Source organism: Acomys russatus, chromosome 1 (assembly GCF_903995435.1).
Source record: "Acomys russatus chromosome 1, mAcoRus1.1, whole genome shotgun sequence".
Taxonomy (NCBI): Eukaryota; Metazoa; Chordata; class Mammalia; order Rodentia; family Muridae; genus Acomys; species Acomys russatus.
The window spans coordinates 20,335,860-20,348,107 of record NC_067137.1 but is presented as its reverse complement, the minus strand read 5'-3'; positions in this window follow the sequence as shown (position 1 = coordinate 20,348,107).

Below are 12,248 nucleotides of genomic sequence, written 5' to 3'. Positions count from 1 at the left end.
AGTGGGGTGGGCACAGGTAGATTCCAGGAGCTTCCTGGCCAGCCACACTAGACAATTAGTAGGCTCCAGGTTCAGGGAAGAGACCGTGTCTCAAGTGGGGTTGGGGGAGGTATTACCTAACAAAATCTTCAAAGCTGGGCATGGGGAATTTCCCTTCTAGTTATGAGTCAGGCGAGTCAGAGAGTCTTCTAAACTAATACAGGCTACTAACATTGCCCTTGGTTGTCTCCTAGAACTCAAAAGTAACATTCTCTTGCAGACGACACCACAGATTCCAGACACTGGACTTAGAGGGACTAATCTGGAACTGACCCAGCAGCCCCCTCCTTGAGCACCAGCTCTCATAGTCCTGGAAGGAGCTACTCAGGCCTCCAAGGGAGAAAGACAACAGCAGTGCCATGAGCTGTAATGCCTGTGAGCCACAACAATGGCTGGAATGGCAAGACATCCTGAAAGGTGCGTCAGTGACACCTATTTCTCTAGGTAATCAGCAGTTATCTAGTTGAAATTAAGGCCCACTGAACTGGAGGGACTTTACGCCTTGTACTATAAAACTAGCCAACTAACTACCCATGGGTATTAAGGCCCTGAACCCTGAAGAAGTATCGATTACTGCCACTTTCCTAAACCAATACTCTTTCTAACTCTATCCTAAATACTTATCCTTAAACCCACAGGTAAGGAGCCCTCATCTCTCAACAAAGGAAGTTCTTTTTTTTGCAGCAGATGGCTTTGCAGAAAGCCACAACTGGCCAGAACGCAAATGCAAACTGACTCAGGGATCATCAACCTCAGGTGATACACCTGTAACACAAACCCAATTCCCAAGGCTTAATGAACATTTCAGAAGTGCAGGGTGCACAAGAATTTTAAGAGCCAGAGGATCAGGATGTCTGCTTTGAGATAGTGTCTTCTTTATATGGCAGAGGAGCAGCACCCACGAAATCTCAACAAATATGGTTGCTTGAATAAGACCTGCACATTGACAACACCATCTGACATGTCAAAATAGACGGGGGAAATCTTACAAGACCTTACCCCTAGATGAAGAGCTACAGACAATTAATGATTGGAGAGAGATATAGATGGATAGATAGATAGATAGATAGCCATTCATCTCCAGAGGCAAGACCCCTGCTAAATTATCCAATCGCAAGCAGTCAGCTATAAATTCATTTACATATAAGCAACAGCAAATGGATGCAGTGGGCTATGTTTACATATATGTCTGTGCACATGTATGCACACAACACACAGAGCAATCATTAAAGAATAAGAGGTCATGGATCTGAGGGAGAGTGAGGGGACATGGGATAAGTTAGAAAGGGCAGAGGATGAAAATGATGTGAGTACAGTGCTTTGTGCATAAAATTAAAAAAAACTATAAACAAAAAAAAAAATAAGGTGGAGAGTAATAAAGGAGGACACATGATATCAGCCTCTGGTGTCCCCAACCTGGATATACACAGAAATAAGATCTCTCTTCCCCTCCCTTTTCCGCCTCTGCCTTTCTCTGTCTCTGTCTCTGTCTCTTCTCTCCTCCTCTCCTCTCCTCCTCCTCCTCCTCCTTCTCCTCCTCCTCCTCTTCTTCTTCTTCTTCTTTCTCTCTCTCTCTCTCTCTCTCTCCCTCTCCCCCTCCCCCTCCCTCCCTCCCTCCCCCTCCCTCCCTCCCTCCCTCCCCCCCCTTCCAATCTGGCAACTTCATGTTTAAAATGATTCCTGTCTTTATATGGCTCTATGTGTGTTTGTGGGCATGCCTCTTTGTGTGGGTGCCCATGGAAGCCAGAAGGGGCCACCAGATGTCTTGGAATTGGAATTGCAGCCAGTTGTGAGCTGCCCAACATGAGTGATTGGACCAAACTTGGGTCCTCTAAAGAGCAGCAAGCATTCTTAACCACAGAGCCACCTCTCCAGCCTGCAATGGCATCTTTTAACTAGCATATGCACTCATCTGCTGGGGCGGTCATCATTGTCATCAATAAGGTCCTTATAAAACATTACTTAGTTTTCTTAGTCCTGGAAGCCAGAAGTCCAGAGCTAACTTGTCAGCAGCCAGCAAGGATTGTTTTCTCCTGAGTCGCCTGTCCTTGTTTGGAGGTTTGTTATTAGAATCTCTCATAAGCTTATTTAGCTCCCAAACTGCAGAACATAGTCACAGCCTAAGGGACTAAACCAGAGGTTCTCAATCTTTTGGTCTCAACCCCCTAAATATGATTCAGAACAGTAAGAAAACTACAGTTATGAGGTAGCAATGAAAATAAGCTTATGGTTGGGGGTCACCACACCATGAGGAAGCTACGAGGAAGGTTCGGAACCATTGGACTAGATATTAGGGGTTCAGCACAGAATTTGCCTGTTCTTTCATTTCTTGTCAAAATCAAATGTCCTCTAAGTGATCCAATAGAGCAGAGATGGTATCTCAGTGTGGCTTTCATTTGCCTTTGTCTAACTAAGAGTTAAAGCAGTGTTCTGACATAGGTTAAAGAAACGCTTTTCATTTGCCTTTTGGGTCTTCAGAAGTAAGAGGGGCGCCGGTATCTTTGCAGACTTGGGGGAAGACCCTTCCTAGGATCATGCTCTCCGGCTCTCTGTCTTCTCTAGATTCAAATGAGGAGACTGGGGTTGCTGTGAGAAGCTTTAGTGTGAGTTAGATGATTTTGTTGCAGTTATTTATTTATTTGCAGAATTGGGCTTTATCACAAAATCTTGAAATTTGAATATAAGTTTAAGCATAGGCATTAAGAGGAAAGAGGAATGCTTGGGAAAGAGAGACTGTACCTCTGAGATGTGGGTATGGGCAGGGAGGGAGAGAGAGAGAGAGAGAGAGAGAGAGAGAGAGAGAGAGAGAGAGAGAGAGAGACAAGAGAGAAAGAGAGAGAGAGAAAGACAAGGGAGAAGAGAGAAGAGACAGAAACATAAACACACACACGAGAGAGAGAGAGAGAGAGAGAGATACATACACATGAGAGAGAGAGAGAGAGAGAGAGAGAGAGAGAGAGAGAGAGAGAGAGAGAGAGAGAGAGAGATACACACACAAACAAACAGATGAGAAGGGGGAGAGAGAGATTCACCTTTGTTAAATTTTTTAAAAGAGAGAAAATTATTGACGGAAGCAATGTGATTTTGAATAACTTTGAAGGCCAACCAGGCATGAATTCCCCCATTGCATTCCTTCCCTCTGTAGGGGACAGTCTCTTAGTGACCAGAGGGATGGGCGTTTTTGGTTGAGATAGGTGAGGCTTCAGCAATTAAGTTAAGGTGCTTTTCTGGGGAATTTGAAGTATGCGCTTCCTCATGGCCAACTCTGAACTTCCTGGGCATGCCAGCTCAGACAACATCCGTCCGGTATGGTATGGTGGAAGCTGATGTGGCATTTCCCTGTGTGGGGCTGCCCCTTGCTGGCTAGAACACATGTCTGTGGTGTGGGCTAGGCAGAGGATGGCTCCAAAGAATGCAGGGGATCCTCTATTTAGAGGAGTTGGTTTTAAAAAAAATTTTATTTGAGCCATAAAGGAAAGTGATAGCCCATGACTAAAGTGGCAGTGGAGGAGATAAAGGACCAGCATCAGGTCCCAGAGCAGAGAGAGAGAATTCTAGGACAAGAAGCCACGGCCTGAGCATAAATCTGAGGGAGAGAGTCGAGTTCCCTGACACACAGGGCTTGAACCAATTGAATTTTATTCTTCAGGGGCCAGTTGGAGCCCCATTAATCTGTGGGTTACAAAATAAACTATAACTGCCCAGTATGCAGAGAGAAACCAGCCCCTTGTTTCTCTCTGTCTGAAAATCTTCACTTAGTGGAGCTGCAGAGGTCGGTGGGGATGCAGGGTGGTCCAGGCTCAGTGTCTACCTCCCTGGTCCTGTCCTCTCACATCTATCAAGGCATTGACCTCCAAACCAAATAGTGCCTGTGCCTCAAATGTCCCTTCTGTTCAAGGACCACATTGTAACTGCTGGTTCTGTCCAATCCCCTGCTTCTGTCTACCCAAATCATTGGTGGGCACAGAACACCATGAAATTTCCCATACCAATGGAGCTGTGGTCTCTCGGGGTTCCACATTACCAAAGGTGGAGAGAGAAGAGGATGGTGGTGGTCCTCAAAGGATGAAAACAGCAGTTATGGATGCTCTAGGTTATACACAGTGTTTTTTTTTTAAAGATTTTATTTATTTATTGTATATGATGCTTTATTTGCATGTATACTTATATACCAGAAGAGGGCATTCAATCACATTACAGATGGTTATAAGTCACCATGTAGTTGCCAGGAATTGAACTCAGAACCTCTGGAAGAGCAGACAGTGCTCTTAACCACTGAGCCATCTTTCCAGCCCTATACACAGTGTCTTAGTCAGTGTTCTGACACCATGACCGTGGCATCACTTATAAAGGAAAGCAATTAATTAGAGCACCTTGCTCACAGTTTCAGAGGTTTAGTCCATTTTCATCATGGCAGGTAGACATGGCGCTAAAGAAGTACCAGAGAGTTCTAAATCCAGATCCCAAGGCAGCAGGAAGAGAAAGACACTGGGCCTGGCTTGAAAGCTTAAAGCCCATTCTCAGTGACAGACTTTCTCTAATAAGGCCACACCCACTCCAACAAGGCCATACCTCCTAATCCTTTCAAACAATGCCCCACTCCCTGGTGACCAAGCATTCAAATCTAAGAGCCTGTGGATGCCATTCTTATTCAAACAACCACACACAGCTACCTCCAGCTGTTTCCTATGACCTGGTGTTGCTTTAAGTTCATAAATGACTTTGTTCTTCATAGCTGTCCTTTCAGGTAAGACTATGATGCTTCTCATTTCAGAGAGGAAGAAACTAGGCTCCTAACTCCACATGTGAGCATCCCTCTAGAGCTGATCAGAGCACAGGGGGAAGAGAGTTGAGCTTTCTTGGCTGACAGTCAGTATGCCTGATCCAGAAACACCACACAAAGATCTGAGGCTTTTCCCTTACCCCATTATGAAGGGTATTTCAGTCCCAGAAGCCCCAGCAGGGACACATGTCTGTACATGTGGCTGGCTGAGAGATTCCCCCGGAACATTTAGGATGAAGGGATTAGAGGAGGAGTTTCAATGCAGTGGCTAAAGCGCTCAGTGGAAGAAGATGCTCAGCAGAGGGTTGGAGGGACTTTCCCACAATCCACTCTGGCTTTTGGCAAAGATTGCTTTGAGAATGGAGGAGATTCTTCTCAGTGATTCAGGAGTTCAGCTTTCCCATGGTTCCTAGTGCCTACACCAAGCCTCTCCCAGGTCAGTGCTTTGGGTGAGGGGACTTTTCTGAGAGCCTGGACTCAAGGCTGCTCCACTGTGCCCTCCTGTTTTAGTCTCCTCTTGGGTGAAGGAAGATACTGCACTCAGAGAGAGACCAGCATGGTAGGCAAGTAGCCTGGGCAGTGACCTTGGAAAATGGAGTTGTTTGGTTCCTGGCTCTTCCTGTCAGGGGTTCTTTGTATCGCAGACCCCTTTCATTCCTCATATAGCCAAAAGAACCTGACCTTCTGTTCGCGTGAAGTGCTCCTGACACCCCGAGCACAGTGAGAACTCCGCAAACAGCCTTGTGGTCACTGGTACTGTGACCCTGCCAGCATGCACAGCCTGTGGAATCAGCTTGCAAGGAAATACTGTGGTTCCACGGCCCATGCTGCCATCTGGAGGTCATGGAGAAGGCAACAAACATCACTAAAGATGAAGAAATTAGATATTGATCACACTACTAGTTGTAGCATAATTATCTAGGCACAGGCCTGACACCTGACCTGATTTCCTGCACTTAATGATTAGATCCGGTATCTCACTAAATAGAGCGACACTGTTGTGTGCTCAGCAGCATCACCTCTGTCATTTAGTCTTCACAGCCGTGTCAGGTAGAGATTTAGCCTCTCTACTCCTGAGATAAAGTATAACAAAGTCCAGGACGGCACAGGCCATAAAAGTCAGAGCTGGGATTGGAACCAAAGTTCACATTTGTCCTTCTACATCATGACTCCCTAGAGCATCTCGGGATCTCCCTACAGCAGTGGTCCTCAACCTGTGGGTCGAATGACCCTTCACAGCGATCACCTAAGACCATTGGGTGAACTTGATTTACATCATGATTCATAAGAGCAGAAGACCATGAGGAACCATATGGTAAAGGGCTGCAGTGTCAGGAAGGCTAAGAGGCACTGCTCTACAGAGTCTGGGCTAAGAGAAGCATCTGGCAGGAAGGACGGGTGTGGCCAAAAGGGGAGACACAAACAAAATGAAGATTTATGGTCCAGGAAGCACCCATGCCTGTCCTGTTGCCCTCATTGCAGAGATTGGAGTGTGACCAACAGTGAACAGAAACTGACGGCAAGACCATAGGCCCCCGCAGCCCTCACAGCTATCTGTGGGAAGGAGTAAGCTTTGTCACAAGTGGGAGCAGTCTTGGTGGGCTTTACCCTTGGGCTCCCCATGAATAGCTTGTGACAGACTGAGTGGAGCCATCCTGGGTTTGGAATTCTGGAAGCAGACCTGGGAACCCCACCTGGTCTATTGTCTTTCTAATGGACCCTCACCGGGAGAAGGAGCCGGTCCTCCCCACGTGACTGAGGGAGTTGGGGAAGAGAGAAAAACAAAGTCGGCTGCAGGGAGAGCGTGCAGGAGCAGCGGACAAGCTGGATCAGCACGCCGGCCAGAAAGACACCTAAGGATCCGTCCCGTGGAACGGCTACCGGAAGGTTCACTCTTTCGTCCCTTTAACCTTTTTCCTTCTTTTATAAGCTAGTTGGGTTGCATAATAAAGTTTAATTGCTAAGAAACAGAGTCAACATCTGGCGCACGACGTGGGGCCCGATGGGTTCCACAGTCCCTAAGGGTACGGAGGAAGAGTCAGTATTCGAAGGTATAGAAATGCTGTTTCAGGGTATCAGCAAAGTTGCAACTGCTGTTGCAAAACTTTTTCCTGCATTATACTTAGAGGGAATTCTCTGTTTTTTCATTGTCCTTTTATTACAATATTTCATGTTTAGAAGGATTAAAAGAAAGGCTAATGACATAGAAAAGCCGGAAGGGGCAGTAAGTTCTATCCTTTTGGAAAAGATTGCAGATTTGACTGGACAGATGGAAAGGCTGAGGAAAGAAAATGAAGGGATGGGAAAGCAGAAAGAATTTTGGTAATTGGTAGTGATGAAGGACAGGAAATAGAGAGACCGGAAAGCCAGAAAAAAACCAGAAGAGTCAATAAGCTCTATCCTTTTGGAAAGAATTACTGACTTGACTGAACAAATGGGCAAAATGCAGAAAAAAACTGGAAGGGCTGGAAAAGCAGAAGGCACCTGTGGTTAAAAGGATGGAGAAGGTCAGAAACCAGAGGCAAAGGAAGCTAGACCGACCAAAAGGTCTTTGGAAGTAAATGTCCCAGTGGAGGATACCTCCACAGTCGCCCAGACACCTTCAGCTTTTCCAGTCACTGTAAGACATGTACCTGAGCAAAATGGTGCTGAGGGTTATGAAATGGCCTGGCGTCCTGTAGACATGATGGATTTAAAACATTTTAAGGAATCCGTCGTCAAATATGGTATGCACTCTACATTTGTTAAACAAATGTTAAATAGCTGGGCCACACAAAATAGACTTGTTCCCCAAGATTGGAAAAATTTAGTTTCAGCGGTATTGGAAGCAGCACAACAGTTACAGTGGTTATCATGGTGGCGAACAGAGGCTATAAAAATAGAACAGGAAAATACGACACAGGGAATAAATATTAATAGAGATCAATTGCTTGGTGAAGGACAATATACTAATATTAGAGAACAAATTCAAGCTGAAGATAGGGTGATTGAACAATGTCGTAAGGCAGCCTTGAGAGCTTGGGAGCTGGTAGAGGAACCTGGGAAAACAACTATTCCCTTTACTAAAGTGTTCCAAGGACCCTTGGAGCCCTTTACAGAATTCTTGCAGAGGTTAGGATCTGCAATGGATAAGGTGATGCCAGATTCTGACAACAAACAGGCATTAAAACTTATCATGGCTTATGAGAATGCAAATGCTGACTGTAAGAGGGTGCTTAGACCATTAAAGGAAAGAGGCGCTCCACTAGATGACTGGGTAAAGGAGACAGTTAATATCAACTCTCAGGAGTATCAAAATAATATTGTAGGACAAGCTTTAGCCAGAGAGCTCAGATATCCTAATACTCGGTGCTTCAATTGTGGTAAAATTGGTCATGTGCAAAGAAACTGTAGAGATAGAAGGCGCAATAACCCAGGAGAAAACGTAACTCGTAGGAGAGAACAAGGAGGTTCTGGTTATGATGGTAATGAGGTGCCAAGATTCCCAGGGTACTGTAGTCGCTGTGGGAAAGGGAAACATTGGTCTCGGGATTGTCAGTCTAAGAGAGATGTGCAAGGCAATATCTTGCCGACGGGAAACGGCAGGAGGGGGCCATCGGCTCGGGCCCCCATAAACAATGCCAGCCGAATTCCTTTGGCCAGTCAGGAAGTGACAAACCCACAGGAAAACGGGAACTGAGTGTTAGTGATCTAATGCATGCTACTGAAGGCAGTGCAGCCTTGGATCTGGCTTCAAATATGTCTCTTACCCTATCTCCCCAGGTTGAATGTTACAAATTAAATACTGGTGTTTTCGGACCTTTGCCTTCAGGCACAGTAGGAATGGTTCTGGGAAGAAGTGGGCTGACTTCTCATGGTTTTATTGTGCATCCCGGTATTATAGACGGAGATTCTAAAGAGGAAATAAAAATCATGGCATGTGTGAAAAAGGAGATGAAAATCAATGCCGGGGATAGAATTGCTCAACTCCTACTGTTTCCTTACATTAAGGGCAAAGCCGCTCCAGTGGAAAGGACTGGTGCATTCGGAAGCACAGGGACCCGGGTGTTCTGGCAAACAATAATTAATGATCAGAGACCTAAGTTAATTGTACAATTGAATGGTGTTAAATAGAAGGCTTGGTGGACAGCGGAGCTGATGTCTCCATCATTTGCCAGAAGTCTTGGAACCAAAATTGGCCACTTAAGAAGGTTTGTACAGAAATTGTAGGAATTGGTAAGCTATCTCAAATAAAACAAAGTGTACAGTGGCTTGAGTGTGTGGGACCAGATGGGCAGATAGGGAGGCTGAAACCCTATGTGGCTGACATTCCCATAAATCTATGGGGAAGAGACCTTTTACAGCAATGGGGTACTCAGATTACTATTCCTGCGAATACCGTGATAAACAAGGTTGAAACTATGGGTGAACTGGCACACGCTTCTGGGGAAGAGATTCATGTAAGTGATCAGGGGCGACTACAAGCTATGCCCATTGTCCAACCTCAGAACTCTTCAGGTTTAGAGTGTCAAAATTTTTAAAAGGGGCCACTGCTGAGATACCAACCGCCTTGCCCCTAAAATGGATTTCAAACAGACCTGTATGGCAGGAGCAGTGGCCCTTATCAAAAGAAAAGTTACAGGCGCTTCACGGTTTAGTGAAAGAGCAGCTGGAGGCTCAACACATCGAAGAATCATCCAGTCCCTGGAATTCCCCTGTGTTTGTGGTAAGAAAGAAATCAGGTGGATGGAGAATGATAACAGATTTGAGGGCCATAAACAAGGTGATTCAACCCATGGGCCTCACTTCAACCTGGAATTCCTTTGCCTTCCTTGCTACCTAGGTCTTGGCATATAATTACAATTGATTTAAAAGATTGTTTTTTCACCATACCTTTACATGAGAAGGACAGGGAAAGGTTGCTTTCTCAGTACCTACTCTGAACAGTAATTCTCCAATGAAGAGATATCATTGGAAGGTACTTCCACAGGGAATGTTGAATAGCCCAACTTTATGCCAGTATTTTGTGCAGCAACCTTTAGAAATAATTCGTAAGCAATTTCCTCAATCTATCATATACCATTACATGGATGATATTCTGCTAGCTGATTCTGATCCTAGTGTTGTAGAAAAAATGTTTCAGGAAGCACAAAGAATTCTACCATGCTGGGGATTACAGATTGCTGTGGAAAAAATACAAAGAGGAGATTCTATTACCTATTTAGGCTATAAAATAAGTGAACAAAAAATTCGACCACAAAAGGTACAGATCCGTAGAGATCAATTACAAACTCTTAATGACTTTCAAAGATTATTGGGAGATATTAACTGGTTAAGGCCTACAATTGGGTTAGCTACCTATGAGCTAAGTAACTTGTTCCAAACTTTACAAGGGGATTCGGATTTAAACAGTCCTAGATGTCTGACCGCTGAGGCAGAAAAGGAGTTAATTCTGGTGGAGCAAAAACTTCAAAGGCATATGTGGATAGAATCGATCCTGAACTTGGTTGCATTCTGGTTATTTTGCCTTCGAAACATTCTCCAACTGGGCTTCTTATGCAAAGGGAAGACAGGATCATAGAATGGATATTTCTGGCAAATAAACAGAGCAAAAAATTGAAAACATACATAGAGAAAATTTCTGAATTGATTACAAAGGGAAGAATAAGATTGCGCCAACTGTCAGGGATGGACCCGACGGAAATTGTAGTGCCTCTTACTGATTCTGAGATTATGTCTTTATGGGTAATTAATGAAGATTGGCAAAAAGCTTGTAGTAACTATTTGGGAGACATTAACAATAGATACCCAAAAAGCAAATGTATACAGTTTATAAAAAGAACTAATTGGATCCTTCCAAGTATTGTAAAGAGGTCACCAATCTCAGGGGCATCCACCTTCTTCACTGACGCAAATAAATCAGGTATGGTTGGTTATAAGTCTGAGAAAATGACCAAGGTGATTAAAAGCCCATTTACCTCAGTTCAAAAATCAGAATTATATGCAATCCTTATGGTATTGTTAGATTTTCCTGAATCTCTTAATATAATTACTGACTCTCAATATGCTGAAAGAGTTGTTTTGCATATAGAAACTGCTGAATTTACTCCTGATAACACAGAATTGACTACCTTATTTATAGAACTGCAACAGGTCATCAGAAGCAGAAATTATCCCTTGTATATTACTCATATTCGATCCCATACAGGTTTACCAGGTCCATTGGCACAAGGAATGAAGAGATCTACAAATTATTGATAGGTAATGTATTCGAAGCCTCAAAATTTTCATGAAAAACGTCATGTCAATGGTAAGGGGTTGAAGAAAAGATTCTCTATCACTTGGCAACAAGCCAGAGAAATAATTAATAAGTGTCCTTCATGTTCCTTATATAGTCAACTACCATTACCTGTGGGAATTAACCCTAGAGGTAACAAAAGGAACGAAATTTGGCAGATGGATGTGTTTCATTTTGCAGAATTTGGGAAAATGAGGTATGTGCATCATACCATTGATACATATTCAGGTTTTCAGTGGGCAACTGCCTTAAGTTCTGAAAGGGCTGACTGTGTGATTACTCATTTGCTGGAAAATAATGGCATTTATGGGAATACCTGCACAAATTAAGACTGACAATGCTCCTGCATATGTGTCCCCTTAAGATGAAAAACTTCTTTATGTATTATAATATAAAACATGTTACTGGTATACCTCACAACCCCACAGGACAAGCAGTTGTGGAAAGAGCTAATCGTACCTTAAAAGAAATGCTATTAAACAAAAGGGAAGGGTAAAGACACCCCGGGACCGATTAAATAATGCTTTGTTGACTCTAAATTTTCTTAATGTGAATGATGAAGGGACGTCAGCTGCGGAGAGACATTGGGTGATAGAAAGAACTGAGGAATTGGGTCAACCAATATTCTACAAGGACTTGTCAAGTATGAAATGGAAACCTGCGGTAGTTTGAGATGGGGTCGTGGGTATGCATATGTTTTCCACAGGAAATGAAAAAATATGGCTACCAACTAAACTTATAAAGATTAGATCTGACCATATAGCAAGTGAGTCTTAAGAGCTACCTGGTCCTTAACAACTTGACATTGTTTCTTACAGCTTGGAGAACTAATGCCCTCTTCTGTCCTGTTGGTGTATATGCAGGTAGAGCCCTGTATTTGCAAAAAGCAGGACAAGGCTGTAGACAAAGCAGGCAGCATGGGTGATTTAACCTAACAGCATGCCTCTGGCATCTTGAGCAAGGTGCCCTCAACTGATGTTTCCTTGAAAAATTATACATGTACTAACATCCATATTAATGATTTCAAAAGTCTGTTTACTTTCAGAGCAAAAAACAGGACAATTATGAAGATCGAACTTCTGCCACTGCCACTACTGCTTCTTCCCGAATTTGCATGCATATTAACAATAAATCGGCTAGCCAAAAGGA